This window comes from Gadus morhua, chromosome 4, assembly GCF_902167405.1.
Source record: "Gadus morhua chromosome 4, gadMor3.0, whole genome shotgun sequence".
Taxonomy (NCBI): domain Eukaryota; kingdom Metazoa; phylum Chordata; class Actinopteri; order Gadiformes; family Gadidae; genus Gadus; species Gadus morhua.
This window is the reverse complement of record NC_044051.1, coordinates 28695750-28723566: the sequence shown is the minus strand read 5'-3', so window position 1 is coordinate 28723566 and position 27817 is coordinate 28695750. Positions and strand designations below refer to the sequence as shown.

The 27817-nt window shown below is 44.6% G+C and overlaps 19 non-coding genes across 19 annotated transcripts; 9 read left to right on the top strand and 10 right to left on the bottom strand.

The window, feature by feature from the left end:
* Positions 1-407: 407 nt before the first annotated feature.
* Positions 408-479, bottom strand: trnad-guc (transfer RNA aspartic acid (anticodon GUC)). The gene has a single exon. It is a non-coding gene; the product is annotated as a tRNA-Asp (tRNA).
* Positions 480-945: 466 nt separating this feature from the next.
* Positions 946-1016, top strand: trnag-gcc (transfer RNA glycine (anticodon GCC)). Its single transcript has one exon. It is a non-coding gene; the product is annotated as a tRNA-Gly (tRNA).
* Positions 1017-1414: 398 nt separating this feature from the next.
* On the bottom strand, positions 1415-1487 carry trnad-guc (transfer RNA aspartic acid (anticodon GUC)). The gene has a single exon. It is a non-coding gene; the product is annotated as a tRNA-Asp (tRNA).
* A 1468-nt stretch (positions 1488-2955) lies between these two features.
* On the top strand, positions 2956-3028 carry trnag-gcc (transfer RNA glycine (anticodon GCC)). The gene has a single exon. It is a non-coding gene; the product is annotated as a tRNA-Gly (tRNA).
* Positions 3029-3428: 400 nt separating this feature from the next.
* On the bottom strand, positions 3429-3500 carry trnad-guc (transfer RNA aspartic acid (anticodon GUC)). The gene has a single exon. It is a non-coding gene; the product is annotated as a tRNA-Asp (tRNA).
* A 465-nt stretch (positions 3501-3965) lies between these two features.
* On the top strand, positions 3966-4036 carry trnag-gcc (transfer RNA glycine (anticodon GCC)). Its single transcript has one exon. It is a non-coding gene; the product is annotated as a tRNA-Gly (tRNA).
* A 398-nt stretch (positions 4037-4434) lies between these two features.
* trnad-guc (transfer RNA aspartic acid (anticodon GUC)) lies at positions 4435-4506 on the bottom strand. Its single transcript has one exon. It is a non-coding gene; the product is annotated as a tRNA-Asp (tRNA).
* A 463-nt stretch (positions 4507-4969) lies between these two features.
* Positions 4970-5040, top strand: trnag-gcc (transfer RNA glycine (anticodon GCC)). The gene has a single exon. It is a non-coding gene; the product is annotated as a tRNA-Gly (tRNA).
* A 399-nt stretch (positions 5041-5439) lies between these two features.
* Positions 5440-5510, bottom strand: trnad-guc (transfer RNA aspartic acid (anticodon GUC)). Its single transcript has one exon. It is a non-coding gene; the product is annotated as a tRNA-Asp (tRNA).
* A 465-nt stretch (positions 5511-5975) lies between these two features.
* On the top strand, positions 5976-6046 carry trnag-gcc (transfer RNA glycine (anticodon GCC)). Its single transcript has one exon. It is a non-coding gene; the product is annotated as a tRNA-Gly (tRNA).
* A 936-nt stretch (positions 6047-6982) lies between these two features.
* Positions 6983-7053, top strand: trnag-gcc (transfer RNA glycine (anticodon GCC)). The gene has a single exon. It is a non-coding gene; the product is annotated as a tRNA-Gly (tRNA).
* Positions 7054-7453: 400 nt separating this feature from the next.
* Positions 7454-7525, bottom strand: trnad-guc (transfer RNA aspartic acid (anticodon GUC)). Its single transcript has one exon. It is a non-coding gene; the product is annotated as a tRNA-Asp (tRNA).
* Positions 7526-7990: 465 nt separating this feature from the next.
* trnag-gcc (transfer RNA glycine (anticodon GCC)) lies at positions 7991-8061 on the top strand. The gene has a single exon. It is a non-coding gene; the product is annotated as a tRNA-Gly (tRNA).
* Positions 8062-8460: 399 nt separating this feature from the next.
* On the bottom strand, positions 8461-8532 carry trnad-guc (transfer RNA aspartic acid (anticodon GUC)). The gene has a single exon. It is a non-coding gene; the product is annotated as a tRNA-Asp (tRNA).
* A 2458-nt stretch (positions 8533-10990) lies between these two features.
* Positions 10991-11062, top strand: trnag-gcc (transfer RNA glycine (anticodon GCC)). The gene has a single exon. It is a non-coding gene; the product is annotated as a tRNA-Gly (tRNA).
* Positions 11063-11461: 399 nt separating this feature from the next.
* On the bottom strand, positions 11462-11535 carry trnad-guc (transfer RNA aspartic acid (anticodon GUC)). The gene has a single exon. It is a non-coding gene; the product is annotated as a tRNA-Asp (tRNA).
* A 1437-nt stretch (positions 11536-12972) lies between these two features.
* On the top strand, positions 12973-13043 carry trnag-gcc (transfer RNA glycine (anticodon GCC)). Its single transcript has one exon. It is a non-coding gene; the product is annotated as a tRNA-Gly (tRNA).
* Positions 13044-13440: 397 nt separating this feature from the next.
* Positions 13441-13512, bottom strand: trnad-guc (transfer RNA aspartic acid (anticodon GUC)). Its single transcript has one exon. It is a non-coding gene; the product is annotated as a tRNA-Asp (tRNA).
* A 2622-nt stretch (positions 13513-16134) lies between these two features.
* trnak-cuu (transfer RNA lysine (anticodon CUU)) lies at positions 16135-16207 on the bottom strand. The gene has a single exon. It is a non-coding gene; the product is annotated as a tRNA-Lys (tRNA).
* Between the last annotated feature and the right edge of the window lie 11610 nt (positions 16208-27817).

Genomic DNA, 27817 nt, shown 5'->3' with positions numbered 1-27817 from the left:
GCCAATGCAGTGGATAATTATTATGAATTCTTAAAACGCATCTTAAACACTGTGTGAATGGTCACCTCTCACCGAACATCAAACTGAGCGGGTGAACCTAACTAAACAGATCGTCTGAAATAAATAGTTCTTGACGACAGTGATTTCACTTTTCGTAAGGTGACCTCAAAACTCCCTTCAGAAGTGGGACTCAAATCCACTCTTCCAGACGAGACAGCGACCTGATTGCAGCACCATAGACCGATCGGCCATCCTGACACAAACTAATAAGTGTACCAGAGTGAATAGTGGGTTCCATTTCGTTAAACTCGTCACGTTATCAAGGCCTCGTCTTGCTGACAGACGCCTCATGCATCTCAAATAACGCCAGGTCGAATGTGTTCGGCACTGTGAGTAAAATTGCCTAACTCCCCGTCGGGGAATTGAACCCCGGTCTCCCGCGTGACAGGCGGGGATACTGACCACTATACTAACGAGGAACTCTGAGATTTCACATTCCTCAACACGTCCAAGAACTTTGACGTCTACAGGTGGAAACGTGAGTCTGAATAATTCATTTCTGGGGGCACAAATTCTTGAGCTAACAAGCGTTGGTGTTTCATTGGTAGAATTACCTGTCATGCGTGAAGCCCTGGTCTGCAACATTGGAAAGTATCTGGGCTGCATTGTAGTGCACCTGCTGCTGAATGTCTGGCTGATTGCAGGCAAAGGTATAAGGCTGGGTCATTTGTGTGACCAAAACAAATTGGCTCTTTTCGTTCAGACTGAGCGAAACCAAGAATCTTCACATTCCTGGTTTCATGCATGGCCAATGGATACTGACCACTGTACTAATGAGGGGCTGTGGCGTTCTAGTATTTCTTAAAGTGAGCAAGCACTTTGAGTCCTGCAGGTGGAAATGTGTCTCGAGAGGATTTTGTGAGCCGAAAGTGTGACTAAATGTGAGCATTGGTGGTTCAGTGGTAGAATTCTCGCCTGCCACGCGGGAGGCCCGGGTTCGATTCCCGGCCAATGCAGTGTATGATTATTATGAATTCTTAAAACGCATCATAAACACTGTGTGAATGGTCACCTCTCACCGAACATCAAACTGAGCGGGTGAACCTAACTAAACAGATCGTCTGAAATAAATAGTTCTTGACGACAGTGATTTCACTTTCGTAAGGTGACCTCAAAACTCCCTTCAGAAGTGGGACTCAAATCCACTCTTCCAGACGAGACAGCGACCTGATTGCAGCACCATAGACCGATCGGCCATCCTGACACAAACTAATAAGTGTACCAGAGTGAATAGTGGGTTCCATTTCGTTAAACTCGTCACGTTATCAAGGCCTCGTCTTGCTGACAGACGCCTCATGCATCTCAAATAACGCCAGGTCGAATGTGTTTCGGCACTGTGAGTAAAATTGCCTTACTCCCCGTCAGGGGAATTGAACCCCGGTCTCCCGCGTGACAGGCGGGGATACTGACCACTATACTAACGAGGAACTCTGAGATTTCACATTCCTCAACACGTCCAAGAACTTTGACGTCTACAGGTGGAAACGTGAGTCTGAATAATTAATTTCTGGGGGCACAAAATCTTGAGCTAACAAGCGTTGGTGTTTCATTGGTAGAATTACCTGTCATGCGTGAAGCCCTGGTCTGCAACATTGGAAAGTATCCGGGCTGCATTGTAGTGCACCTGCTGCTGAATGTCTGGCTGATTGCAGGCAAAGGTATAAGGCTGGGTCATTTGTGTGACCAAAACAAATTGGCTCTTTTCGTTCAGACTGAGCGAAACCAAGAATCTTCACATTCCTGGTTTCATGCATGGCCAATGGATACTGACCACTGTACTAATGAGGGGCTGTGGCGTTCTAGTATTTCTTAAAGTGAGCAAGCACTTTGAGTCCTGCAGGTGGAAATGTGTCTCGAGAGGATTTTGTGAGCCAAAGTGTGACTAAATGTGAGCATTGGTGGTTCAGTGGTAGAATTCTCGCTGCCACGCGGGGGGCCCGGTTCGAATTCCCGCCAATGAGTGTATAATTATTATGAATTCTTAAAACGCATCTTAAACACTGTGTGAATGGTCACCTCTCACCGAACATCAAACTGAGCGGGTGAACCTTAACTAAACAGATCGTCTGAAATAAATAGTTCTTGACGACAGTGATTTCACTTTTCGTAAGGTGACCTCAAAACTCCCTTCAGAAGTGGGACTCAAATCCACTCTTCCAGACGAGACAGCGACCTGATTGCAGCACCATAGACCGATCGGCCATCCTGACACAAACTAAAAAGTGTACCAGAGTGAATAGTGGGTTCCATTTTGTTAAACTCGTCAAGTTATCAATGGCCTCGTCTTGCTCACAGACGCCTCATGCATCTCAAATAACGCCAGGTCGAATGTGTTTCGGCACTGTGAGTAAATTCCCTTACTCCCCGTCGGGGAATTAAACCCGTCTCCCGCGTGACAGGCAGGGGATACTGACCACTATACTAACGAGGAACTCTGAGATTTCACGTTCCTCAACACGTCCAAGAACTTTGACGTCTACAGGTGGAAACGTGAGTCTGAATAATTAATTTCTGGGGCACAAAATCTTGAGCTAACAAGCGTTGGTGTTTCATTGGTAGAATTACCTGTCATGCGTGAAGCCCTGGTCTGCAACATTGGAAAGTATCTGGGCTGCATTGTAGTGCACCTGCTGCTGAATGTCTGGCTGATTGCAGGCAAAGGTATAAGGCTGGGTCATTTGTGTGACCAAAACAAATTGGCTCTTTTCGTTCAGACTGAGCGAAACCAAGAATCTTCACATTCCTGGTTTCATGCATGGCCAATGGATACTGACCACTGTACTAATGAGGGGCTGTGGCGTTCTAGTATTTCTTAAAGTGAGCAAGCACTTTGAGTCCTGCAGGTGGAAATGTGTCTCGAGAGGATTTTGTGAGCCAAAGTGTGACTAAATGTGAGCATTGGTGGTTCAGTGGTAGAATTCTCGCCTGCCACGCGGGGAGGCCCTGGTTCGACTTCCCGGCCAATGCAGTGTATAATTATTATGAATTCTTAAAACGCATCTTAAACACTGTGTGAATGGTCACCTCTCACCGAACATCAAACTGAGCGGGTGAACCTTAACTAAACAGATCGTCTGAAATAAATAGTTCTTGACGACAGTGATTTCACTTTTCGTAAGGTGACCTCAAAATTCCCTTCAGAAGTGGGACTCAAATCCCACTCTTCCAGACGAGACAGCGACCTGATTGCAGCACCATAGACCGATCGGCCATCCTGACACAAACTAATAAGTGTACCAGAGTGAATAGTGCGTTCCATTTCGTTAAACTCGTCACGTTATCAAGGCCTCGTCTTGCTGACAGACGCCTCATGCATCTCAAATAACGCCAGGTCGAATGTGTTCGGCACTGTGAGTAAAATTGCCTTACTCCCCGTCGGGGAATTGAACCCCGGTCTCCCGCGTGACAGGCGGGGATACTGACCACTATACTAACGAGAAACTATGAGATTTCACATTCCTCAACACGTCCAAGAACTTTGACGTCTACAGGTGGAAACGTGAGTCTGAATAATTAATTTCTGGGGGCACAAAATCTTGAGCTAACAAGCGTTGGTGTTTCATTGGTAGAATTACCTGTCATGCGTGAAGCCCTGGTCTGCAACATTGGAAAGTATCCGGGCTGCATTGTAGTGCACCTGCTGCTGAATGTCTGGCTGATTGCAGGCAAAGGTATAAGGCTGGGTCATTTGTGTGACCAAAACAAATTGGCTCTTTTCGTTCAGACTGAGCGAAACCAAGAATCTTCACATTCCTGGTTTCATGCATGGCCAATGGATACTGACCACTGTACTAATGAGGGGCTGTGGCGTTCTAGTATTTCTTAAAGTGAGCAAGCACTTTGAGTCCTGCAGGTGGAAATGTGTCTCGAGAGGATTTTGTGAGCCAAAGTGTGACTAAATGTGAGCATTGGTGGTTCAGTGTTAGAATTCTCGCCTGCCACGCGGGAGGCCCGGGTTCGATTCCCGGCCAATGCAGTGTATAATTATTATGAATTCTTAAAACGCATCTTAAACACTGTGTGAATGGTCACCTCTCACCGAACATCAAACTGAGCGGGTGAACCTAACTAAACAGATCGTCTGAAATAAATAGTTCTTGACGACAGTGATTTCACTTTTCGTAAGGTGACCTCAAAACTCCCTTCAGAAGTGGGACTCAAATCCACTCTTCCAGACGAGACAGCGACCTGATTGCAGCACCATAGACCGATCGGCCATCCTGACACAAACTAATAAGTGTACCAGAGTGAATAGTGCGTTCCATTTCGTTAAACTCGTCACGTTATCAAGGCCTCGTCTTGCTGACAGACGCCTCATGCATCTCAAATAACGCCAGGTCGAATGTGTTCGGCACTGTGAGTAAAATTGCCTTACTCCCCGTCGGGGAATTGAACCCCGGTCTCCCGCGTGACAGGCGGGGATACTGACCACTATACTAACGAGGAACTCTGAGATTTCACATTCCTCAACACGTCCAAGAACTTGACGTCTACAGGTGGAAACGTGAGTCTGAATAATTAATTTCTGGGGCACAAAATCTTGAGCTAACAAGCGTTGGTGTTTCATTGGTAGAATTACCTGTCATGCGTGAAGCCCTGGTCTGCAACATTGGAAAGTATCCGGGCTGCATTGTAGTGCACCTGCTGCTGAATGTCTGGCTGATTGCAGGCAAAGGTATAAGGCTGGGTCATTTGTGTGACCAAAACAAATTGGCTCTTTTCGTTCAGACTGAGCGAAACCAAGAATCTTCACATTCCTGGTTTCATGCATGGCCAATGGATACTGACCACTGTACTAATGAGGGGCTGTGGCGTTCTAGTATTTCTTAAAGTGAGCAAGCACTTTGAGTCCTGCAGGTGGAAATGTGTCTCGAGAGGATTTTGTGAGCCAAAGTGTGACTAAATGTGAGCATTGGTGGTTCAGTGGTAGAATTCTCGCCTGCCACGCGGGAGGCCCGGGTTCGATTCCCGGCCAATGCAGTGTATAATTATTATGAATTCTTAAAACGCATCTTAAACACTGTGTGAATGGTCACCTCTCACCGAACATCAAACTGAGCGGGTGAACCTTAACTAAACAGATCGTCTGAAATAAATAGTTCTTGACGACAGTGATTTCACTTTTCGTAAGGTGACCTCAAAACTCCCTTCAGAAGTGGGACTCAAATCCACTCTTCCAGACGAGACAGCGACCTGATTGCAGCACCATAGACCGATCGGCCATCCTGACACAAACTAATAAGTGTACCAGAGTGAATAGTGGGTTCCATTTCGTTAAACTCGTCACGTTATCAAGGCCTCGTCTTGCTGACAGACGCCTCATGCATCTCAAATAACGCCAGGTCGAATGTGTTCGGCACTGTGAGTAAAATTGCCTTACTCCCCGTCGGGGAATTGAACCCCGTCTCCCGCGTGACAGGCGGGGATACTGACCACTATACTAACGAGGAACTCTGAGATTTCACATTCCTCAACACGTCCAAGAACTTTGACGTCTACAGGTGGAAACGTGAGTCTGAATAATTAATTTCTGGGGGCACAAAATCTTGAGCTAACAAGCGTTGGTGTTTCATTGGTAGAATTACCTGTCATGCGTGAAGCCCTGGTCTGCAACATTGGAAAGTATCCGGGCTGCATTGTAGTGCACCTGCTGCTGAATGTCTGGCTGATTGCAGGCAAAGGTATAAGGCTGGGTCATTTGTGTGACCAAAACAAATTGGCTCTTTTCGTTCAGACTGAGCGAAACCAAGAATCTTCACATTCCTGGTTTCATGCATGGCCAATGGATACTGACCACTGTACTAATGAGGGGCTGTGGCGTTCTAGTATTTCTTAAAGTGAGCAAGCACTTTGAGTCCTGCAGGTGGAAATGTGTCTCGAGAGGATTTTGTGAGCCAAAGTGTGACTAAATGTGAGCATTGGTGGTTCAGTGGTAGAATTCTCGCCTGCCACGCGGGAGGCCCGGGTTCGATTCCCGGCCAATGCAGTGGATAATTATTATGAATTCTTAAAACGCATCTTAAACACTGTGTGAATGGTCACCTCTCACCGAACATCAAACTGAGCGGGTGAACCTAACTAAACAGATCGTCTGAAATAAATAGTTCTTGACGACAGTGATTTCACTTTTCGTAAGGTGACCTCAAAACTCCCTTCAGAAGTGGGACTCAAATCCACTCTTCCAGACGAGACAGCGACCTGATTGCAGCACCATAGACCGATCGGCCATCCTGACACAAACTAATAAGTGTACCAGAGTGAATAGTGGGTTCCATTTTCGTTAAACTCGTCAAGTTATCAATGGCCTCGTCTTGCTCACAGACGCCTCATGCATCTCAAATAACGCCAGGTCGAATGTGTTCGGCACTGTGAGTAAAATTCCCTTACTCCCCGTCGGGGAATTAAACCCGTCTCCCGCGTGACAGGCAGGGATACTGACCACTATACTAACGAGGAACTCTGAGATTTTCACATTCCTCAACACGTCCAAGAACTTTGACGTCTACAGGTGGAAACGTGAGTCTGAATAATTAATTTCTGGGGGCACAAAATCTTGAGCTAACAAGCGTTGGTGTTTCATTGGTAGAATTACCTGTCATGCGTGAAGCCCTGGTCTGCAACATTGGAAAGTATCTGGGCTGCATTGTAGTGCACCTGCTGCTGAATGTCTGGCTGATTGCAGGCAAAGGTATAAGGCTGGGTCATTTGTGTGACCAAAACAAATTGGCTCTTTTCGTTCAGACTGAGCGAAACCAAGAATCTTCACATTCCTGGTTTCATGCATGGCCAATGGATACTGACCACTGTACTAATGAGGGGCTGTGGCGTTCTAGTATTTCTTAAAGTGAGCAAGCACTTTGAGTCCTGCAGGTGGAAATGTGTCTCGAGAGGATTTTGTGAGCCAAAGTGTGACTAAATGTGAGCATTGGTGGTTCAGTGGTAGAATTCTCGCCTGCCACGCGGGAGGCCCTGGTTCGATTCCCGGCCAATGAAGTGTATAATTATTATGAATTCTTAAAACGCATCTTAACACACTGTGTGAATGGTCACCTCTCACCGAACATCAAACTGAGCGGGTGAACCTAACTAAACAGATCGTCTGAAATAAATAGTTCTTGACGACAGTGATTTCACTTTTCGTAAGGTGACCTCAAAACTCCCTTCAGAAGTGGGACTCAAATCCACTCTTCCAGACGAGACAGCGACCTGATTGCAGCACCATAGACCGATCGGCCATCCTGACACAAACTAATAAGTGTACCAGAGTGAATAGTGGGTTCCATTTCGTTAAACTCGTCACGTTATCAAGGCCTCGTCTTGCTGACAGACGCCTCATGCATCTCAAATAACGCCAGGTCGAATGTGTTTCGGCACTGTGAGTAAAATTGCCTTACTCCCCGTCGGGGAATTGAACCCCGGTCTCCCGCGTGACAGGCGGGGATACTGACCACTATACTAACGAGGAACTCTGAGATTTCACATTCCTCAACACGTCCAAGAACTTTGACGTCTACAGGTGGAAACGTGAGTCTGAATAATTAATTTCTGGGGGCACAAAATCTTGAGCTAACAAGCGTTGGTGTTTCATTGGTAGAATTACCTGTCATGCGTGAAGCCCTGGTCTGCAACATTGGAAAGTATCCGGGCTGCATTGTAGTGCACCTGCTGCTGAATGTCTGGCTGATTGCAGGCAAAGGTATAAGGCTGGGTCATTTGTGTGACCAAAACAAATTGGCTCTTTTCGTTCAGACTGAGCGAAACCAAGAATCTTCACATTCCTGGTTTCATGCATGGCCAATGGATACTGACCACTGTACTAATGAGGGGCTGTGGCGTGCTAGTATTTCTTAAAGTGAGCAAGCACTTTGAGTCCTGCAGGTGGAAATGTGTCTCGAGAGGATTTTGTGAGCCAAAGTGTGACTAAATGTGAGCATTGGTGGTTCAGTGGTAGAATTCTCGCCTGCCACGCGGGAGGCCCTGGTTCGATTCCCGGCCAATGCAGTGGATAATTATTATGAATTCTTAAAACGCATCTTAAACACTGTGTGAATGGTCACCTCTCACCGAACATCAAACTGAGCGGGTGAACCTAACTAAACAGATCGTCTGAAATAAATAGTTCTTGACGACAGTGATTTCACTTTTCGTAAGGTGACCTCAAAACTCCCTTCAGAAGTGGGACTCAAATCCACTCTTCCAGACGAGACAGCGACCTGATTGCAGCACCATAGACCGATCGGCCATCCTGACACAAACTAATAAGTGTACCAGAGTGAATAGTGCGTTCCATTTCGTTAAACTCGTCACGTTATCAAGGCCTCGTCTTGCTGACAGACGCCTCATGCATCTCAAATAACGCCAGGTCGAATGTGTTTCGGCACTGTGAGTAAAATTGCCTTACTCCCCGTCGGGAAATTGAACCCCGGTCTCCCGCGTGACAGGCGGGGATACTGACCACTATACTAACGAGGAACTCTGAGATTCACATTCCTCAACACGTCCAAGAACTTTGACGTCTACAGGTGGAAACGTGAGTCTGAATAATTAATTTCTGGGGGCACAAAATCTTGAGCTAACAAGCGTTGGTGTTTCATTGGTAGAATTACCTGTCATGCGTGAAGCCCTGGTCTGCAACATTGGAAAGTATCTGGGCTGCATTGTAGTGCACCTGCTGCTGAATGTCTGGCTGATTGCAGGCAAAGGTATAAGGCTGGGTCATTTGTGTGACCAAAACAAATTGGCTCTTTTCGTTCAGACTGAGCGAAACCAAGAATCTTCACATTCCTGGTTTCATGCATGGCCAATGGATACTGACCACTGTACTAATGAGGGGCTGTGGCGTTCTAGTATTTCTTAAAGTGAGCAAGCACTTTGAGTCCTGCAGGTGGAAATGTGTCTCGAGAGGATTTTGTGAGCCAAAGTGTGACTAAATGTGAGCATTGGTGGTTCAGTGGTAGAATTCCTCGCCGGCCAATGCAGTGTATAATTATTATGAATTCTTAAAACGCATCTTAAACACTGTGTGAATGGTCACCTCTCACCGAACATCAAACTGAGCGGGTGAACCTAACTAAACAGATCGTCTGAAATAAATAGTTCTTGACGACAGTGATTTCACTTTTCGTAAGGTGACCTCAAAACTCCCTTCAGAAGTGGGACTCAAATCCACTCTTCCAGACGAGACAGCGACCTGATTGCAGCACCATAGACCGATCGGCCATCCTGACACAAACTAAAAGTGTACCAGAGTGAATAGTGGGTTCCATTTTGTTAAACTCGTCACGTTATCAATGGCCTCGTCTTGCTGCACAGACGCCTCATGCATCTCAAATAACGCCAGGTCGAATGTGTTCGGCACTGTGAGTAAAATTCCCTTACTCCCCGTCGGGGAATTAAACCCGTCTCCCGCGTGACAGGCAGGGATACTGACCACTATACTAACGAGGAACTCTGAGATTTTCACGTTCCTCAACACGTCCAAGAACTTTGACGTCTACAGGTGGAAACGTGAGTCTGAATAATTAATTTCTGGGGGGCACAAAATCTTGAGCTAACAAGCGTTGGTGTTTCATTGGTAGAATTACCTGTCATGCGTGAAAGCCCTGGTCTGCAACATTGGAAAGTATCTGGGCTGCATTGTAGTGCACCTGCTGCTGAATGTCTGGCTGATTGCAGGCAAAGGTATAAGGCTGGGTCATTTGTGTGACCAAAACAAATTGGCTCTTTCGTTCAGACTGAGCGAAACCAAGAATCTTCACATTCCTGGTTTCATGCATGGCCAATGGATACTGACCACTGTACTATGAGGGGCTGTGGCGTTCTAGTATTTCTTAAAGTGAGCAAGCACTTTGAGCCCTGCAGGTGGAAATGTGTCTCGAGAGGATTTTGTGAGCCAAAGTGTGACTAAATGTGAGCATTGGTGGTTCAGTGGTAGAATTCTCGCTGCCACGCGGGGGGCCCTGGTTCGATTCCCGGCCAATGAAGTGTATAATTATTATGAATTCTTAAAACGCATCTTAACACACTGTGTGAATGGTCACCTCTCACCGAACATCAAACTGAGCGGGTGAACCTTAACTAAACAGATCTGTCTGTAATAAATAGTTCTTGACGACAGTGATTTCACTTTTCGTAAGGTGACCTCAAAACTCCCTTCAGAAGTGGGACTCAAATCCACTCTTCCAGACGAGACAGCGACCTGATTGCAGCACCATAGACCGATCGGCCATCCTGACACAAACTAATAAGTGTACCAGAGTGAATAGTGGGTTCCATTTCGTTAAACTCGTCACGTTATCAAGGCCTCGTCTTGCTGACAGACGCCTCATGCATCTCAAATAACGCCAGGTCGAATGTGTTTGGCACTGTGAGTAAAATTGCCTTACTCCCCGTCGGGGGAATTGAACCCCGGTCCTCCCCGCGTGACAGGTCGGGGATACTGACCACTATACTAACGAGGAACTCTGAGATTTCACATTCCTCAACACGTCCAAGAACTTTGACGTCTACAGGTGGAAAACGTGAGTCTGAATAATTAATTTCTGGGGGGCGACAAAATCTTGAGCTAACAAGCGTTGGTGTTTCATTGGTAGAATTACCTGTCATGCGTGAATAGCGCCTGGTCTGCAACATTGGAAAGTATCCGGGCTGCATTGTAGTGCACCTGCTGCTGAATGTCTGGCTGATTGCAGCAAAGGTATAGGGCTGGGTCTTTGTGTGACCAAAACAAATTGGCTCTTTTCGTTTCAGACTGAGCGAAACAAAGAATCTTCCACATTCCTGGTTTCATGCATGGCCATGGATACTGACCACTGTACTAATGAGGGGCTGTGGCGTTCTAGTATTTCTTAAAGTGAGCAAGCACTTTGAGTCCTGCAGGTGGAAATGTGTCTCGAGAGGATTTTGTGAGCCAAAGTGTGACTAAATGTGAGCATTGGTGGTTCAGTGGTAGAATTCTCGCCTGCCACGCGGGGAGGCCCTGGTTCGATTCCCGGCCAATGCAGTGTATAATTGTTATGAATTCTTAAAACGCATCTTAAACACTGTGTGAATGGTCACCTCTCACCGAACATCAAACTGAGCGGGTGAACTTAACTAAACAGATCGTCTGAAATAAATAGTTCTTGACGACAGTGATTTCACTTTTCGTAGGTGACCTCAAAACTCCCTTCAGAAGTGGGACTCAAATCCACTCTTCCAGACGAGACAGCGACCTGATTGCAGCACCATAGACCGATCGGCCATCCTGACACAAACTAATAAGTGTACCAGAGTGAATAGTGCGTTCCATTTCGTTAAACTCGTCACGTTATCAAGGCCTCGTCTTGCTGACAGACGCCTCATGCCATCTCAAATAACGCCAGGTCGAATGTGTTTCGGCACTGTGAGTAAAATTGCCTTACTCCCCGTCGGGGAATTGAACCCCGGTCCTCCCGCGTGACAGGCTGGGATAACTGACCACTATACTAACGAGGAACTATGAGATTTCACATTCCTCAACACGTCCAAGAACTTTGACGTCTACAGGTGGAAACGTGAGTCTGAATAATTAATTTCTGGGGGCACAAATCTTGAGCTACAAGCGTTGGTGTTTCATTGGTAGAATTACCTGTCATGCGTGAAGCCCTGGTCTGCAACATTGGAAAGTATCCTGGGCTGCATTGTAGTGCACCTGCTGCTGAATGTCTGGCTGATTGCAGGCAAAGGTATAAGGCTGGGTCATTTGTGTGACCAAAACAAATTGGCTCTTTTCGTTCAGACATGAGCGAAACCAAGAATCTTCACATTCCTGGTTTCATGCATGGCCAATGGATACTGACCACTGTACTAATGAGGGGCTGTGGCGTTCTAGTATTTCTTAAAGTGAGCAAGCACTTTGAGTCCTGCAGGTGGAAATGTGTCTCGAGAGGATTTTGTGAGCCAAAGTGTGACTAAATGTGAGCATTGGTGGTTCAGTGGTAGAATTCTCGCCGGCCAATGCAGTGTATAATTATTAAGAATTCTTAAAACGCAACTTAAAAACAGTGTGCGAATGGTCACCTCTCACCGAACATCAAACTGAGCGGGCGAACCTAACTTAACAGATCGTCTGAAATAAATAGTTCTTGACAGTGATTTCACTTTTCGTAAGGTGACCTCAAAACTCCCTTCAGAAGTGGGACTCAAATCCACTCTTCCAGACGAGACAGCGACCTGATTGCAGCACCATAGACCGATCGGCCATCCTGACACAAACTAATAAGTGTACCAGAGTGAATAGTGGGTTCCATTTCGTTAAACTCGTCACGTTATCAAGGCCTCGTCTTGCTGACAGACGCCTCATGCATCTCAAATAACGCCAGGTCGAATGTGTTCGGCACTGTGAGTAAAATTCCCTTACTCCCCGTCGGGGAATTAAACCCGTCTCCCGCGTGACAGGCAGGGATACTGACCACTATACTAACGAGGAACTCTGAGATTTCACGTTCCTCAACACGTCCAAGAACTTTGACGTCTACAGGTGGAAACGTGAGTCTGACCAATTCATTTCTGGGGCACAAATTTTTGAGCTAACAAGCGTTGGTGTTTCATTGGCAGAATTACCTGTCATGCATGAAGCCCTGGTCTGCAACATTGGAATGTATCTGGGCTGCATTGTAGTGCACCTGCTGCTGAATCTCTGGCTGATTGCAGGCAAAGGTATAAGGCTGGGTCATTTGTGTGACCAAAACAAATTGGCTCTTTTCGTTCAGACTGAGCGAATCCAAGAATCTTCACATTCCTGGTTTCATGCATGGCCAATGGATACTGACCACTGTACTAATGAGGGGCTGTGGCGTGCTAGTATTTCTTAAAGTGAGCAAGCACTTTGAGTCCTGCAGGTGGAAATGTGTCTCGAGAGGATTTTGTGAGCCAAAGTGTGACTAAATGTGAGCATTGGTGGTTCAGTGGTAGAATTCTCGCCTGCCACGCGGGAGGCCTGGGTTCGATTCCCGGCCAATGCAGTGTATAATTATTATGAATTCTTAAAACGCATCTTGAACACTGTGTGAATGGTCACCTCTCACCGAACATCAAACTGAGCGGGTGAACCTAACTAAACAGATCGTCTGAAATAAATAGTTCTTGACGACAGTGATTTCACTTTTCGTAAGGTGACCTCAAAACTCCCTTCAGAAGTGGGACTCAAATCCACTCTTCCAGACGAGACAGCGACCTGATTGCAGCACCATAGACCGATCGGCCATCCTTACACAAACTAATAAGTGTACCAGAGTGAATAGTGGGTTCCATTTCGTTAAACTCGTCACGTTATCAAGGCCTCGTCTTGCTGACAGACGCCTCATGCATCTCAATAACGCCAGGTCGAATGTGTTCGGCACTGTGAGTAAAATTGCCTTACTCCCCGTCGGGGAATTGAACCCCGGTCTCCCGCGTGACAGGCGGGGATACTGACCACTATACTAACGAGGAACTCTGAGATTTGTACATTCCTCAACACGTCCAAGAACGTTGACGTCTACAGGTGGAAACGTGAGTCTGAATAAGTAATTTCTGGGGGCACAAAATCTTGAGCTAACACGCCGTTGGTGTGTGCATTGGTAGAATTACCTGTCATGCGTGAAGCCCTGGTCTGCAACATTGGAAAGTATCTGGGCTGCCATTGTAGTGCACCTGTTTTGCTGAATATCTGGCTGATTGCAGGCAACGGTATACGGGCTGGGTCATTTGTCGTGGACCAAAACAAATTGGCTCTTTTCCGTTCAGACTGAGGCGAATCCAAAATCTTCACATTCCTGGTTTCATTGCATGGCCAATTGAGATACTGACCACTGTACTAAGTGAGGGGCTGTGGCCGTTCTAGTATTTCTTAAAGTGAGCAGCACTTTGAGTCCCTGCAGGTGTGGAAATGTGTCCTCGAGAGTGATTTTTGTAGAGCCAAAGTGTGACTATAATGTGAGCATATGGGGTTTCAGTGGTAGAATTCGTCTTCCTGCCACGCGGGAGGGCCGGGTTCGATTCCCGGACAATGCAGTGCATAATTATTTATGAATTCTTAAAACGCAACTTAAACACAGTGTGCGAACCGTCACCTCTCACGGAACATCAAACTGAGCGGGGCGAACCTAACTTAAACAGATCGTCTGAAATAAATAGTTTCTTGACGACAGTGATTTCACTTTTCGTAAGGTGACCTCAAAACTCCCTTCAGAAAATGGGACTCAAACCCGCTCTTCCAGACGAGACTGCGACCTGATCGCAGCACCTAGACCGATCGGCCATCCTGACCAAACTAAAAAGTTTACCAGAGTGAATAGTGGGTTCAATTTCGTTAATCTTGTCAAGTTATCAATGGCCTCGTCTTGCTCACAGGCATCTCAAATAACGCCAGGTTGAATGTGTTCGGCACTGTGAGTAAAATTCCCTTACTCCCCGTCGGGTAATTGAATCCCAGTCTCCCGCGTGACAGGCGGGGATACTGACCACTATACTAACGAGTAGCTCTTTAAATTTGCATTCCTCAACACGCCCAAGAACTTTGACGTCTACAGGTGGAAACGTGAGTCTGAACCATTCATTTCTGGAAAATGTTCAACTTTTTCGGCAGCGACGGATCCGTCATCCAATCAGATCGGGTGTGCAAATTTAAGCACTGTGACGCGACTCGGGCTCTGACGATACTGGAAAGTGGGCAAGCGAGTCATCTTGCATCGCAACAAGCGGGAAGAATCCGGCGAAGCGATTTGATTGGCTGACGGATGCCTCTGCAAAGACTACTCCCCCATCCGTCAGCCACGCCTTCCCACGTCCGTTGACTGACGGTGCAGTGGGCACGAAGCGTTACGCCTCGTGTAACGCATGAGGCGTTAACTTTCCCCCTTTCATTCTCAATGAATGGGGAAAGTTCTAGATCTGAACAAGCTAGTAATACTCTTTGGTGAATGGATAAGTTTGTAATCACATGCATGAGGCTTTCCCATGCTGACATAAAATCCTACAACTCCACAGCATAATTGTATGCCTAATATTATGCTAAAAACCGTTGAATCCCAGCATTGCCATCGTAACCCTGTTTTTTCTTTGTTGCAACACAGTGTGCAGTCCAACCCAGATCTAGATCTATCATATAGCCTATGGACTATGATATGGCTATATAGACTAGATTTCTGATATTTTTTTCTCCTTTTTTGATATTCTTTCTCCTATTTGTTTTATCTGTGAACTGATCTTGGGTGCTCTGAAAGGCGTTTTACACACACACACACACACACACACACACACACACACACACACACACACCACACACACACACCACACACACACACACACACACACACACACACACACACACACACACAGCAGGGCAATACATTTGTCCTTTCAGATTCTTCAGTTCAATTCATTTTACATTTCTGCATTTTTAGCAATGCTTTGCGCTTTTCATTCAGTCACGTGCATGTTTACTCCATTTAGACTTTTGAACTTTTTTATCATATGTGTTTTTACAGATTTTTACAAAGCCATAAGCCTCTATAACCCAATTATAATCATAATAAGAGGTAGTGGATCGCAGGAATGATGACAGGAATGGTAAAAAGATTTTGAATAAGGTATCATTTGAATTTTCAGGATATCACAATTCCGGCAAAAGGTGCCGTCCCTGGGTGGGCTCGAACCACCAACCTTTAGCCGAACGTGCTAACCTTTAGCCGAACGCGCTAAAAGATTGCACCACAGAGACATGCCAGCATTGCCTTGCTAAACTATTTAAATTGGTGCATAGGCAAATCCGACGGGATGTGACAAAGCTATAACGTATTAATAGTGCAGTCTGCATAACTGTTTTAGTAGTAATAACAGTGACAGTAGTAAAAGTAGTATTAGTATTAGCAGTAGCAGTAGTAGAAGTATGTGTAGGTGCAGTACGAGCAGCAGTAGTAGCAGTAGTCCCCATCCCTAATAACCGGAAATTACAAATATCCTCGACTAATTTGAAACGTTTATGCAATTAAGGGCTGAGCTATATCTGTTAAAATCCGGATTAATAATACTCCTCGAACCCACAGATGCTCTGTGAATACCTAAAAAGGATTGCGCCCAACGTGGGGCTCGAACCCACGACCCTGAGATTAAGAGTCTCATGCTCTACCGACTGAGCTAGCCGGGCACTTAAATTTGACAGTCAAAGAGGATATATAAACCTGATCTGCTACTTGTCTTATAAGTTGCATCATGCACTTCATCATGTGTTCACTTGAACAGTACATGGCATAGCACGTAACCACGCTAGGCTAAGCTATATTAAATACAGATTGTTAATAAAGGGACCAAATAAGGAGTAAACTTTTGTCTGACTGAACTCAGTGTGTCAAGTAAAGGACCGATCATACCCAAACAGTAACCAGTTTAAGAACGCAGCAACAGTGACACCAACAAACATAGAAACGTCAAATAGCAAAGATAACATTAACTCAACCAACTTGTCATACTGGGGTTGCTACACTTATATTGTATATTTCTAGCCTGGCTAACACCAAACCTCATCTCAATCTACATTGAGAAGAGGTCTGAGAACCACACATTCATTTTCTCGTTTTTGAGGCGTGGTTTACGATTGCCCGGAGCCGTAAACAAATGCACATGGCTCGCGTAGAATTGCATGCATAGATATATGCATAGTTATACAACGGGGGGCCTAAATCCAGCGATCTGATTGGTTCCTAACTGTTGTATAATGAGCGTATACATAACTGCTATGACGCCCATTCATTTTGTGAAAGTATCACTCCGCGCCTTGAAGTGGAAACCGTTACAACCGTTCTCTCGGAGGGACGCTAAAGTGTGTTGCATAGCGACCGTCGTGCATTTTGAAGGCAGCCAGGAGGGACTACTTTTGGGTAGTCTTTAATAAAACGGCTACTTTGACTTTCTTGGTTTCTTTTTAAATGTAGTGTGTCTATGACTTTCGTTTCGCCATAACAGTAACCTTTGTATAAAAGCAATAGATCACTTCAGTCAGTGGCATGTGCTCATTCAACCCAGTCTCACCAATATGCGTACAGATCGCACGGTTTGACACTTTCAAAATGCGTGCAGTACATACGCCAAATGACCATTTCGCGTGCACATGATACGCAAAACCCAGCATTAACTGAATGGGAAATGCAATATTTTAGGACAGATTCACCATTAAACATGTTTCTAATGACATTTCTAGCGAGAAATTTACTTTTTCCTTGAATAATCTTCAGTCAGTGAATGTGTATGATCTTTATTAATCTTTATTATCTGAATGGCAAATGCAATATTTTAGGACCGATTCACCGTTAAACGTGTTTCTAATAACATTTCTAGCGAGAAATATACTTTTTACTTGCATAATCTTCAGTCAGTTATTGTGTCTGATCTTTAGTTTTATAGTTATTAGGAAGATTTTATCGGCTCGCTCGCATGTTTCAACGACGTCAGGTTGTTAGGGACGCTGCTTTCGCTAAACTAGCAACTCACGTGTTTCCTGCGTTTGTGTTATTAAACCGTTACTTTATGTAACTTTTAATGATATCATCTTGTTAGAAACACGTATCTCTGAGAGCCAACCCGGTCGCCAAAAGCATACGTTGACAGTGTACGTTTTCGTGAACACTGGATTACGTCGCATTTCAACATAAAATAGCGTGTTATACACACGCACACACACACACACACACACACACACACACACACACACACACACACACACACACACACACACACGCACACACCAACCCAGTCGCCAAGAAAAAACGTATACGGTGTACGCTTCCATGAACACTGGATACGTAGCATTTCAACGTAAAAAATAGCGTGTTATACCTACAGTATCCACGTGTGCCGCTGTGGAGGCGGGTTTCGGGGTTTGGGTTTCACGGCTTTCGCAGCAAATTGTGGACACGATTGTTTAGGGGGGGGGGGAGACTGTTGTTGACCGGGGAGGGGGGGGGGGGGGGGGGGGGAGACAAGTTTGTTGAGGGGGGGGGACGACACACGAATGTAGGGGGGGGGGGGGGGGGGGGGGGGGGGGGGGGGGGGGGGGGGGGGACACGTTAGTTGAAGGGGGGGGAGACACGTTTGTAGGGGGGGGGCACGCTCGACAACGAGAGTTGGTTTTTATTGAACAAGACTTCAACACGGAACAGCTGCACGAAACGATGGTCACGTCACTCTCGGTGACGGTGTCGACAATAATGAACACACGAACAATGTTAATAGAACAACACACAACCACATAACATCCCGAACCCATTAACCCCACTTAATCCTAACAACAAAACAAGTTAACAAAAGCCCCATTTGTCAACTGAGAACCCCAATTCCCAGAATCCCCCGCGGCTCCGGAACACGGCGTAGCTTATATTAATCTTTATTATCTGAATGGGAAATGCAATATTTTTGGACAGATACACCATTAAACGCGTTTCTAATGACATTTCTAGCGAGAAATGTACATTTTCCTTACATAATCTTCAGTCAGTGAATGTGTATGATCTTTATTAATCTTTATTACCTGAATGGGAAATGCAATATTTTAGGACCGATTCACCGTTAAACGTGTTTCTAATAACATTTCTAGCGAGAAATATACTTTTTACTTGCATAATCTTCAGTCAGTGATTGTGTCTGATCTTTAGTTTTATAGTTATTAGGATTTGATCGGCTCGCTCGCATGTTTCAACGACGTCAGGTTGCTTTCGCTAAACTAGCAGCTCACGTGCTTCCTGCGTTTGTGTTATTAAACTGTTACTTTATGTAACTTTTAATGATATCATCTTGTTAGAAACACGTATATCTGAGAGCCAACCCAGTCGCCAAAAGCATACCTACGTTGACAGTGTACGTTTCGTGAACACTGGATTACGTCGCATTTCAACATAAAATAGCGTGTTATACACACACACACACGCACGCACACGCACAGACACACACACACAAGCACACACAAGCACACACACGCACGCACAGACACACACACACACACACACACACACACGCACACACGCACACGTTGCATTTCGCTGCTAAAACAACAACAAAAAAATATTCCCTCAAATATTATTACTTTCAAAACGTTGGCCAAAATGGCCAATAATATCATTTTTTATTTGGGATGCTTCTAGGACATTTTGGGTGGATTTTGAACGGTATGTGGGGGGCACGTTTTTTGCAGGACCTGGCAACCCTGCGCTGTTGCCCGAGATCTGGATCCACCCCGGCGTGGTGCCGTCTCCTTTTGACCTTTTGACCCCAGACTTCTGGGGGAATAGCTGAATCAATTCATTAGTCAATCAGAAGCATGTAAATATCTTCCCGGTGGCGTAAGAGGACGAACAAGGTGTCCTTCAACATCTACGCTTCCAGGCAATTGCAACGGTGCCACACATGAGCATATTCGAACATGTTTAATGGTAGTAATTAGCTGTCGAAATTGGAGGCCTTAATCAATACTGAGCAGCTATTGATTTGCTTCCCGATAAAGATTTGTCACAAATGACATGTTATTTAGCATCTACACGTTGAGCTGAGTCCAATGACACCAAGAACGACACTCTAGCTTATGGTAACATGTATTTTACATGGTACAACTAGGTCTAGGACATGATCTCGGTGTAGCAAGAGGCCGAGCTTGATCTCATTGGACTCAGCTTAACGTGTAGATGCTAATTAACATGTAATTTGTCAAAAATCTCCATCAGGAAGCAAATCTATAGCTGGTCATTATTGATAAAGGCCTCCAAAATCGACAGCTAATTACTACCCCGAAACATATTCAAATATGATCATGTGTGGCACTGTTGCAATCGTCTCGAAACGTAGATGTCAAAGGACACATTGTTTGCTCTGTTGCACCACCGGGAAGATATTTTCATACTTCTAATGGATTGATTCATATTTTAAGGTTCTCGGAATGAGACTTTAAGTGGCTGCAGCAGAAGTGTTGAGACGAAAGATGATATCAAGAGATTTATAGAATATTCCCATTCACATCATGATTCTTCGTCGTAACATCCGACCAAACATCCTTTACATTCACAGAGCGAAGATTATGAAAGTCCAGGCCCCCCCTTCCTGCACTCGGGGTCCGACCGGGCCAAGTTTCGGTGCGGGGGTCCCAGTTAGGCCCTAGCATATGGTATTCAAATTTCAGGGCGGTAGGACCTTCCTATCTCAAAAACTTTTTTTCCACCACATTCTGAACCATTAGGTCTCGCAAGCAACACTTCTGAAGGGGCTTTGTCCAAATGACAGTCCATTTGGGAAAACTTTTTTTCTCTATGGGCTAGAACTACAAATCTTGCATATGTCGTTCTCGGGGCCCCGGGAAATGTGTGTCAACATTTTAGCATCCCTAGCTATCTCGAAAAGGCTGGAAAAGGGGCGTGACCTCCAACAGTACATTCAATGTACATAAGACAGAGGTTAGATTCTAGGCCCCATTTTTTGCGGGATGGAGGTGTACATTTGTGGCTTAATGTGTGTAGACACCGCTGGCCTGTGGCCACGTCTTTGAAGTCTGGGGTCAAAAGGTCAAAAGGAGCCGGCACCACGCCGCTTATGAGATAACAAAAAGTGAATCTGTATTTCTCTCATTACATTTTGTCATTATTGAAGAGAGGCCTGATTCTCAGATATGCATATTGGACTGTTAGGGTATAGGTCTGGGAAGAACTTCAGGCCAAAATCTTGCAAGCGAGCCGCTGGGTGCAGGTGCAACGAGATGGAGCACTTGCTGAGCCTGGACTTTCATAATCTTCGCTCTGTGAATGTAAAGGATGTTTGGTCGGATGTTACGACGAAGAATCATAATGTGAATGGGAATATTCTATAAATCTCTTGATATCATCTTTCGTCTCAACACTTCTGCTGCAGACACTTAAAGTCTCACTCCGAGAACCTTAAAATATGAATCAATCCATTAGAAGTATGAAAATATCTTCCCGGTCGTGCAACAGAGCAAACAAGGTGTCCTTTGCATCTACGTTTCGAGACGATTGCAACAGTGCCACACATGATCATATTTGAATATGTTTCGGGGTAGTAATTAGCTGTCGATTTTGGAGGCCTTTATCAATAATGACCAGCTATAGATTTGCTTCCCGATGGAGATTTTTGACAGATTACATGTTAATTAGCATCTACACGTTAAGCTGAGTCCAATGAGATCAAGCTCGGCCTCTTGCTACACCGAGATCATGTCCTAGACCTAGGTGTACCATGTAAAATACATGTTACCATAAGCTAGAGTGTCGTTCTTGGTGTCATTGGACTCAGCTCAACGTGTAGATGCTAAATAACATGTCATTTGTGACAAATCTTTATCGGGAAGCAAATCAATAGCTGCTCAGTATTGATTAAGGCCTCCAATTTCGACAGCTAATTACTACCATTAAACATGTTCGAATATGCTCATGTGTGGCACCGTTGCAATCGCCTGGAAGCGTAGATGTTGAAGGACACCTTGTTCGTCCTCTTACGCCACCGGGAAGATATTTACATGCTTCTGATTGACTAATGAATTGATTCAGTTATTCCCCCAGAAGTCTGGGGTCAAAAGGTCAAAAGGAGACGGCACCACGCCGATCCAGATCTCGGGCAACAGCGCAGGGTTGCCAGGTCCTGCAAAAAACGTGCCCCCCACATACCGTTCAAAATCCACCCAAAATGTCCTAGAAGCATCCCAAATAAAAAATGATATTATTGGCCATTTTGGCCAACGTTTTGAAAGTAATTATATTTGAGGGAATATTTTTTTGTTGTTGTTTTAGCAGCGAAATGCACCGTGTGCGTGTGTGCGTGTGTGTGTGTGTGTGTGTGTGTGTGTGTGTGTGTGTGTGTGTGTGTGTGTGTGTCTGTGTGTCTGTGCGTGCGTGTGTGTGCTTGTGTGTGCTTGTGTGTGTGTGTCTGTGCGTGTGCGTGCGTGTGTGTGTGTGTGTATAACACGCTATTTTATGTTGAAATGCGACGTAATCCAGTGTTCACGAAACGTACACTGTCAACGTAGGTATGCTTTTGGCGACTGGGTTGGCTCTCAGATATACGTGTTTCTAACAAGATGATATCATTAAAAGTTACATAAAGTAACAGTTTAATAACACAAACGCAGGAAGCACGTGAGCTGCTAGTTTAGCGAAAGCAACCTGACGTCGTTGAAACATGCGAGCGAGCCGATCAAATCCTAATAACTATAAAACTAAAGATCAGACACAATCACTGACTGAAGATTATGCAAGTAAAAAGTATATTTCTCGCTAGAAATGTTATTAGAAACACGTTTAACGGTGAATCGGTCCTAAAATATTGCATTTCCCATTCAGATAATAAAGATTAATAAAGATCATACACATTCACTGACTGAAGATTATGTAAGGAAAATGTACATTTCTCGCTAGAAATGTCATTAGAAACGCGTTTAATGGTGTATCTGTCCTAAAATATTGCATTTCCCATTCAGATAATAAAGATGAATATAAGCTACGTCGTGTTCCGGAGCCGCGGCGGATTCTGGGAATTGGGGTTCTCAGTTGACAAATGGGACTTTTGTTAACTTGTTTTGTTGTTAGGATTAAGTGGGGCTAATGGGTTCGGGATGTTATGTGGTTGTGTGTTGTTCTATTAACATTGTTCGTGTGTTCATTATTGTCGACACCGTCACCGAGAGTGACGTGACCATCGTTTCGTGCAGCTGTTCCGTGTTGAAGTCTCGTTCAATAAAAACCAACTCTCGTTGTCGAGCGTGCCCCCCCCCCCCCTACAAACGTGTCTCCCCCCCCCCTCAACAAACGTGTCCCCCCCCCTATGGCGAGTGGATAGTGCCAAACCTAAGGATTCCCTGGAAGAGGCGAAGGAGCAGCCTACCCTACGTCGCCGTGGGAACGTGTGCAATTTTGAATGGGATTGATTGGAGCTGTGTTCGAAATCGTTCCCTATCATGGATGTAGTGCACTAAATAGGGTGCACGCCATTTTGTAGGGTGTTCGAATTCTCAGTGGTCCACTATATAGGGCACTATAGCTATGTATGACAGTTGACAATGTTGGTGTATTACAATTCAATATTTGGGTAGGCTACTCCAACTTCGTTGCTGGTCGATATGTAAACATTTACTTTTATATAAATTATTGATTGCATTCTTCGTAAAATAGTTAGTTGGAAGGAATCTGTTTCTTAAGCAATAACATTGAACTGAATTTTTTAGTTTTTTTACATGTTGTGACTGTCTGAGTTTGTGATGTGAGTCTATGGTCTTGTATATGCATGTTTCATGTATTTATGTTTTTTACATGTTGTGACTGTCTGAGTTTGTGATGTGAGTCTTTGTTCTATTGTGTCTCGTATTCATATACATGTTTTGACTGTCTGAGTTTGTGATGTGAGTCTATGGTCTTGTTTAAACATGTTTCATGTATTCATATGTTTTTAACATGTTGTGACTGTCTGAGTTTGTGATGTGAGTCTTTGGTCTCGTATTTATATGCATGTTTCATGTATTTATGTTTTTTACATGTTGTGACTGTCTGAGTTTGTGATGTGAGTCTTTGTTCTATGTTCCCACTCTTGGCCTGCACCTTGACGTGGTGAGTGGGCTTTAAACTAAGCCAGGCCTTTTATATTTTTTCGTTTGTTATTCACAGTCTATCTTACTAATGATACAAAGCCTTAATTAAACCCCTTCTCTTCTGTTTGCAGAAAATGGAAACTTCAGAGTATATTTTATCTTAAGTTAGATCATCTTTTTTTGTTTCCTCATCAGATCCCAGTCCATCATGCTCCTCTACTTGTCTGCCATGCCACCATCATGCCTCATGCATCACCTCTCAGCGCCTACCCAGCTGCATCTTATTCCATTTCGAAAAAGCGAGCATCTCACCAAGCAAAGTTTTGCTAATGCCTGCTCAAGTTATTTAAATACTTCATTCTATGGATACCTGAAAATATTTACAGATGGTTCTAAAGATCCCAAAGGACAATGTGGTATTGGCATATATATTCCAGAATTTGAAAAAGGATATGGATATAGAGTGGGTGACTTTATCAGTATACTCAATCGAGATGGCCACAATAATAACCGCTCATAGATGGGTTGTAGATACTAAGTTTTATAACAAATAATTCAATACGTGAAGATTTGGTGATAGAGGTAAAGCATCTTCTTTTAAATATTATAAGCCTTGGTTTAGTTATTCAGTTCTGTTGGATTCCAGCCCACCATGGAATATATGGCAATGAAATTGCTGATAAATTAGCTAAAAGATACTAACCTAATTAGAAGAATTTAACCTTAAGTATATATATTTTTTTATTTTATTTTTATTTATTCATTTATTTTGTTAGTTTGTTTTATTTTGTTTCGTTAGTTTGGTTTTTTCTTTGAATTTATTTGTATGATTTAAAGTATGATTTGCCAACGTTCTTGTCCTTGTCAACGTCCTTGTCACAAACTCCTGTGTAGTAGTCCAGTAGGTCGCGGTATATGGGGAAAAACTATGATCCGCCACTAAACTAGAAGAAGAAGAAGATCTCTGCATCCGGTACGTCACGGACTAGGTCACGTGTCCTGGCCACATACCGCGGAAGCAAATCGCTCCTGTATGTTACCATGCGCCACTGAGCAGTTTGCATAGGAATGAATGGGCGGCCATTTTCCAGTCCGTGGTCCATCCTTTATTATGTCCATGCTGCAGACGAGAGACCAGCAGCGACGTCACGGCGACGGCATGGAAGATCCGTCCACCGGCGGCGGTGTCACGGCGACGTACATAAGGAAATTCAGACAAAATGTACGTCTACTCTCGACGTGTGGATAAGTTCGTCGCCACTAAGACGCCTGCTACCCTACGTCGCCGTGAGAACGCCTGATCTAGAGAGAAGGCTATTTAAATATATTAAAGATTTGCGTGAGAATCTGTATCTCTCCAGCAAAAAGTCATAAAAAAAAAGGCGCTCCGGTATCAACAGGGCTCTCATCAAAAGGGCATGCCATTGTGAACACATGGAATCTGCGGTGAACGCAGCTTTAAATCCCCAAAACCAGAGGTGCGTTCAAGTTCAGCGAACATAGGCGAACGTTCGCAACAAACGCGTTGACATTAAACAATTAATTTTGAACGATTTTTGAACACCGTTCTTAACAAACTGTAAACGAAAAAAATGGATACAAAGGCCATGGTATTAGCGGCAGCCTCCATGTTAATGGAAGAGTTTACAGAAGAGGATTTGCAAGTGGTCGACCTCGTTGAAAGCCTACTGCAGACAACCAGTACGGAAAATTCAAGAATAGAGGGCTACGTCACCGAAGTTGTACCCACTTACTGCGATATAAGGTTCAAATCGCATTTTAGGATGCAAAAGACAACAGTTGAAGTAAGGGTGTAGATAGGCTATATGAAACGTTTTATCTATTGCTTTCTGTGTAGGAAAGGAGTAAATGATTTCAATATAGTTTAGTTTAATGCCATGGCAACGAATGTCTCCATCTGGGAGCACATCTCTTGCAGTCCGCAATCCATCTCTGTTTGTGGAGAACTACCTCTTCAGACAGTTTGCCTATGTTCGTAAACGTTTGCTTGCTTATGTTCGTTTAACGGAAAATGTTTAAAATCGTTCGCGAACGTTCGCCTATGTTTGCGATTCTGAACGCACCTCGGGTTATGTTCCAAACTTAACCTGCACAAAACCTGGTCCGACCAGGTTTGATTCAGAGTATATGTTGCTATAGTAACTAACATACCGTGTTCATTTTGGAACGGAAACCCTAGGGTTACCGCAAACCCTGGGTTAATTTGCCCGGTTATGTGATAAAACCGGCTTTGTGGAATACCCCTCTGCCCTATGAAGTGACATCATGCCCATACAATCATCAAAACATTTTTGAGCTCCGTTTTAAAACAGTTTGTCTTTTTGACACATAAAAACTAACGTTTTTTATAAAATGTCATCAACTTATTCATCAACAAGTCATTGGATATATTAATATCAGAAAATAATGAAGAAAAAATTATATATATAGACTGGGAATCGAACCCCAGTCCCAACGGCGGCGGCGTGCATATCCTCTCCACACGGCGGCGGCGTAGCTTCTCCACACGTTCATTTCACACGTTGTTATCCTTCTCCAGGGAATCCTGGCACTATCCACTCGCCATACCCCCCCCCCCCCCCCTACAATCGTGTGTCGTCCCCCCCCCCTCAACAAACGTGTCTCCCCCCCCCCCCCCCCCCCCCCTCCCCGGTCAACAACAGTCTCCCCCCCCCCCCCCCTAAACAATCGTGTCCACAATTTGCCGCGAAAGCCGTGAAACCAAAACCCCGAAACCCGCCTCCACAGCGGCACACGTGGATACTGTAGGTATAACACGCTATTTTTTACGTTGAAATGCTACGTATCCAGTGTTCATGGAAACGTACACCGTATACGTTTTTTCTTGGCGACTGGGTTGCACACACACACACACACACACACACACACACACACTGCATTTCGCTGCTAAATAAATAAATAAATACTAAGGCAGAATAAAGAATAAATTCATTCATTATCATTCAACTTCAACATGTGTTATTACAGTATAGTGGTGGAGGGATGACGTATGTTGGCCAACCCGGAAGTGAGCGTCGCCCTGGGTTCCCTTGACAAAAAGCCAACGGGTTTTTCCATTTGATTTTGGATTATTGCAGAAAAATTAGCATCTTTGAAGCACCTCCTCAAAAACTGAAAATAAATAAAAATAACTGTGCTCCAAAGAAAGAAATGTAAACCAATGCATTCCGAATGGGAGTGTTTCTCAGATTTTTCCATGCTACACAGAACGAAATGTAAACCAATGCAAATAAAGACTTCATGGTCATAATCATTTAAATATCATTAATCTCCTGAGGGTGGTATTCTATTTTTTTCAACGGGGCTGCATCCAGTCACTTGACCGTCATGGTTGCTATGGTGGTTGCTATCGACCAGCCCCTCTAATCCTTACATGGCTCTAAAAACCACGCGGCAAAGGAGCTGCCGTAAACTGTGTTGTTTTTGTCGTAAACTAGGGTCCGATGGTTAAAAAATAGACAGATATTCCAAGGTATCCTTAAAAGGCAGCTTGGATGTTTTTATTTTCTGCAGTTTAGACTTCTTCTGTAACCTATTTTTGGAAGCAAAACACCAAGCTCAATGATTTAACAAGGCAGGGTTATTTGAAACAATTTATTAAATAAGTATTTGTGAGAGTTCATTCCTTCTCCTGAGTTTGCTTCCTATTTATGGGGTTGTACACTAGATGTACAACCACAGTATTCAAAGACGTCCCCGAAATTCAGCCGTGGTGCAGAGTTACAGTCACTCCGAAACAGTCGCACATTGAGCTTCCCTCAAACGCGCTGTTTCGGTGGGCGTGTCAAGGCAGGTCAAGGAGGGGGGTGGGGGTGTGGCCCTGAGCAGCTTGTAGCCACTACCATGCGCTCTGTATACGGTGGGCGTGCCAAGGCAGGTCAAGGAGGGGGGTGGGGGTGTGGCCCTGAGCAGCTTGTAGCCACTGACAGTACCATGCACTCTGTTTACGGTGGATGTATCGCAATGGCTCGTAAAAACCCATATTATCCATAGATATCTATATCATATAATATATAATATATATTATCACCTGGCCCTGAGCAGCTTGTAGCCACGGTACCATGCGCTGTTTACGGTAGATGTATCGTAATGGCTCTTAGAAACCCATATTATACATAGATATCTATATCATATAATATATATTAT